The sequence below is a fragment of the Chenopodium album genome, chromosome 6, assembly GCF_948465745.1.
Source record: "Chenopodium album chromosome 6, dcCheAlbu1.1, whole genome shotgun sequence".
Classification (NCBI taxonomy): Eukaryota; Viridiplantae; Streptophyta; class Magnoliopsida; order Caryophyllales; family Amaranthaceae; genus Chenopodium; species Chenopodium album.
In genome coordinates this window covers 70,201,618-70,206,824 of record NC_137839.1, presented here as the reverse complement: position 1 = coordinate 70,206,824, position 5,207 = coordinate 70,201,618, and positions in this window count along the sequence as shown.

The following is a 5,207-nucleotide window of genomic DNA, read 5'->3' as shown; positions in this document are numbered from 1 at the left end:
AATTAAGGTTTATGATTTTAAATCTATCTTATTTTTTTTAAAAGGAAATACTTTAAGTCTTTCATTTCTAAAATAAGATTAGATTCGTTCAAAAGCTTTTTTGACATGCTTATCGTAAAATAATATCAAAATGTTGGTTTCCCTCCACGTCAAAAAAATCATAAAGTTGGAATTTTTACAATATCCAAAATACATATGGTCATTCGTCAAACACAATAAACTTTATTTTTTAGGTAATGACCAAAGTACACACATGCTAATTCATAAGCTATAAGCAGATCACAAAATTTATACTTGTGTTCTACGGATCAGACAAGGTCTATAAGTAGAAAATTAAAAAAAAAATTGTTTCTTCTTCCTCTAATTGATTTCCTGTGATAGGTTTGGACAGTAATTTTTGTTTTTTTGTTTGTGTAATTTGAAATTCAAACCAACTTCCTATAAGGTAAAAAAAATCATGTATTTAAAGCAACCAATCAAAATAATTTATATTACCAATGGAAAATTTAAGATCTATTTGAACTATATTGCCTATATGATAGGTGTTGATTGCTTATTTTTAGGGAATATTGTTACTAAATGATACATAAGTTATCCTATATAAATTAAATTAAGTTATCCTATATAAATTGTCGTCCAAATCTTTTCAAATATTCTATTATAATATGTAACATGTTGTTTAATTAGGAAATAAATCAATGATATACAATAATGTTGTTATCAGTTATTTTTTATGACACATAAAATATAGACTATAATTAAATTAAAATAAAACTAAACTAATAAAAAAAAATTACTCGTAGAGTCGTAGTACCTAATCATTGGGTAAAAAACTAGATACAAAGAAATCACATTTAACATGTAACACTATTTTGACAAATAGGTTAAAGAATATTTTCGATTCCCATTAAGATAGCTAGACTATGTGTTATACAAAACATAAGCATGATATATTGATATGTCCTAATTACAAGGAATACAACTAGCAGTAGTAGCATGCATTTAGCCTAAGTATAAGGGGTTAAATATTACATTTTCTAATTTTTAAATACAAAAATACATTTACTATATTTAACAATTTGCCATTGTATTCTTTAAAAAAAAAAAAAAATTTTGCCATGTAATTGCTCTACCTCCACGTTTTTTTTTTCATTTGTTTATTATATAGGATTCATTCAATATTAGGATATGACATTACTTATATATTTAGAATTGGTTTCAATCTCCTTAATTATTGTAAAGTTATTATAATAAACAAACATGGTTCATTATTTTAATTAATAACAAACTAGTGTTCAATTAATTTAACCATTAGGTCACACGATAGATAAGAAGATAATCAACTACTTTGACAATTAGCTCTAAAGGTGGTTTGATTGAGAGTTAATTTAATTTAATGGAATTTAATTTGTATACAGAAATCAAACCACAGTAGCAGATATATAAGTGATCATTGATATCAAACTTGGTATTATACATTGTGACTTAGCTAGTGAATGAGGATTGAGGACTACAATCCTATTTGCTATCAATTAAGAAAAATATTAGGATATTAATGCATGCGTAGTATGAACTAATAATTAGCATCTGGGTTAATGCCTTATATGCATACATAAGTGTAAACTATATCTTCTTTTTTTTCGGATCAAACAAGTATTCCAAAAACAAAAACGTTGTCTTCTCCAATTTGCCTCACAAACCCAGATTTCGAAAAATTGTTAATTTTATATTTTTCTATTATTTTCGAATAAATAAAATGACCGATTTTGCATCCCTTGTTTGCGATTATCCAATTAACATAATGTTTTAGGATTAAAAACAATCCCAAATTCACACATGAATCCATAGTTCAAATGAACTCAAACTTCACATACAATATGTAGATCGATGCATATTTTCAATTTTCATTGATGTGCGAGTGTATTTACCGGACAAAGATTACCATAATGGTGGTTAATTTCATCCATGGATGAAGAACCTTGAAGAACATTGGAGAACGATGATGAACATTAAAGAACAATTTTTTGATTTAGATTTATTTAATTTTATCTTTTTTTGGATTTAATTAATAACTGATTTTAATTAAATAATTTCAAAAATTAAAAAAGAATTTTCGAAAAATCAAAAATTAATTTTTGGAAAAATGAAAAAGAATTGAAAATGGAAAATTCTAAATATAAGGTTTGACTAAGATTTTAAGAAAAAGCAAAAATCAACCAATCATAATTAAGTATAGCTATGGTTATAGTGAGAGTGACCATATTAGAATTTTTACAATGAAAGATGTTAATTTTGTGCTACTATTTATCATCATACTTTCTTAATTACGGTGTATAAGCTATGCTTTTATAGCAATTTGTTGGATCTTACTTAATTTTTTTTTTTTTGAAGCAAGCAAGCAAGCGGGATTTTATTATAATAAATCAATTTCCGCCAAAGTTGTTACACTTTGGGGAAATGAGGACAAACAAATACACTCCGATGAGTTATAAGTATCCCAACGAGCAACACTATGAGCGAGTACATTCCCACCACGCTTAACATGCATACACTTAAAAGAATTAAAGAAAGAGCTAGCACTAATCACATCCTCATAAAACAGATGAACAGGGGAATTGCCATGTTGCTGCCCTTTGATTGCAGAGACCACACGCAGAGCATCACTCTCCAGGATAATATTGTTGTAGCCTAACCTCCTCGCCAACTGCACACCATAGGCTGCCGCACCTGCCTCAGCAAGCTCAGGGCTCCATCGCGCCATAATTTTCTTCACAGCAGCCAACAATAAAGTACTAGGAACATCTCTAATTACCACACCAAGGCTAGTACTCACACCATCCAAAATGTGTGCATCAACATTGATTTTTACACACGGAGCAGCAGGAGGGAACCATCGAGCATTAGAAGCAGCAACGCTAGGAGCAGGGGCACCCTTACATACTTTCGTATTATAAGACACATAATCTGCACATAACTTGACAAATCCAATTGCCACTGTAACAGGGTCAGCAACCAGTTCATCATTAAACATAGCTTTGTTGCGGCAGTAGCAGGCAGCCCACGCAAGAGCTGCGAAGCAACTAAGCATAGCACCGTCCAGCCTATCACATACCCAGACAAACAAATCAGAAAAGGAGCTCTTTGGTGCATCAGACAGCAATTCCAGAAAATTGCTTTTTTCCCAAATTTTCGTGGCAGCATTACAGTAGAAAAACGCATGAATTATTGTCTCGTCTTCATTGTTGCACAGATTGTAGCGACTGGAAGGTCTTATGTGACGTTTGTGAAGCACATCAAGGACACCCAAGCTACCCATACATGCCCTCCAAACAAAGTGACACAATTTCGGTGGACCCTTCAGGTTCCATACCTTCTTCCACACATCAGCAGTATCTCCTCCATGAAACAGCTCCCAAGCACGCAAATGCCCAAGTCTACCTAGCCAATACCCAGACTTGACAGAGTATATGCCATCCTTGGTTGGCCACCAATACCTTTTATCACTCGGCAACCGATTCGACAGAGGCACGTCTAAAATGGCATTTCTGCCTTCAGCATTTAAGTGAGCATTCAACTCACCAATATCCCAACATCCACCATCAAAGTCAATCAAATCACATACACGAAGCTCAGCATTATGATTAGGAAGAGGCATAGGCACATAGTGTCGTCCTTCGCCATTTACCCAAGAGTCGTCCCTCACTCGAATTGAAGACCCATTCCCAACTCTCCATTTCAAACCGTCAAGGAGGAGAGATTTTGCCCCCCATATGATTCTCCAACTATAGCTCGGATCATGCCCTCTTGCGGCTCCTAAGAAATCAGAATTCTTATAATATCGAGCCTTCAAAACAGCATGTAATAAAGAGTTGCCATCTTGAGTGAGTCTCCAACATTGCTTCGCTAGTAACGCTTGATTGAAACACTTTAAATCACGGAACCCCAAACCTCCAATCGACTTTGGAAGACACAACTTTTCCCAACTATGCCAATGCATTTTCCTTTCTTCCCCATTCGATCCCCACCAAAATCTAGCAAGGAGAGAGTGGATATTGATAGGTTGTCGTACACCTGTCAAAAATAAATTCCTAACAAAACCAACTAACAATGTAGTAGGGTAAGTAGGGTCGAATCCACAGAGAGATGGTTATTCAATCTAACTTCTAAGGTATGGAGAAACTAAACTATGTCACGAAATTGGGATAGAAAAATAGTCTAAATTAAAATAGAAATAAAATAATTAATAAAAAGACCTAGGGTTATGGTTCACCATGTTTATAGTTCTAAATCTATCAAATATCCATAACAATTCAATCAATCAATCATCTAGAGCAATTGCTAAGCCTACGGTCGGGTCTTAACGCTCTCAATTCAACATATGCAGTACGGTCGCTAGCATAATCAAAATTGCTAATTGTAGGGAAGCCTCTAAAAGTAAGATCTTTCGATTCAAACTCTTATTAACAATAATTAATCAAACAATTGATCAGGTTGTAAAATTAACAATAAAACACTATCAATTAGAGAAATCAATAATCAAAATATTAAAATTATCAATCAAGATTCATAATATAAACATGGATTCCCAAACCCTAGAAATAAACTACTCAAACATGGAAGAAATAATTAAAACTAGATCTAAGGAATAAAACATAATTAAAAATAAGAGATATAAATAAAATACCTCAATGAATTAAAATAGTAAACCCAAGAATCATCCATGGAAGAATCCATGGAGATGCCATGAGAAACTAGGGTTTAAAAGAACGTAAAATAATAAAAGATATAAAAGGCATAAGGGAAAAATAAAATCCCTTGGAGTATTTATATTATCCTAAAACTAATCTAAAGATAAATAAATAAATAAATAAATAAATAAATAAATAAATAAAAGATAAGAAATTTAAATAACAAATGTTGTTCGATGATTGGACAATTAAAGGAGTCGTAGAGTCGATCAAGGATCGTTGCGATGATGCAAAACAAGGCTCGGAGATGACCTGCTGCTGGGCGCGGAAACCAGCGGCCGCTGGGTATCCATCGGCCAGACCAGTAGCTGCTCGTGGCTTGGGAGTGCCGAGCTTCGGGCGCTGGTGGTCCGCTGGTTCGCAGGGTCGTCTTTCAAGGGCTATAACTCCTGTTATAGAAGAAGTCTCTGGACGTGTGACCTATCAATGGAAATCTCTTCAAGTCTAGTTTCCAACGCA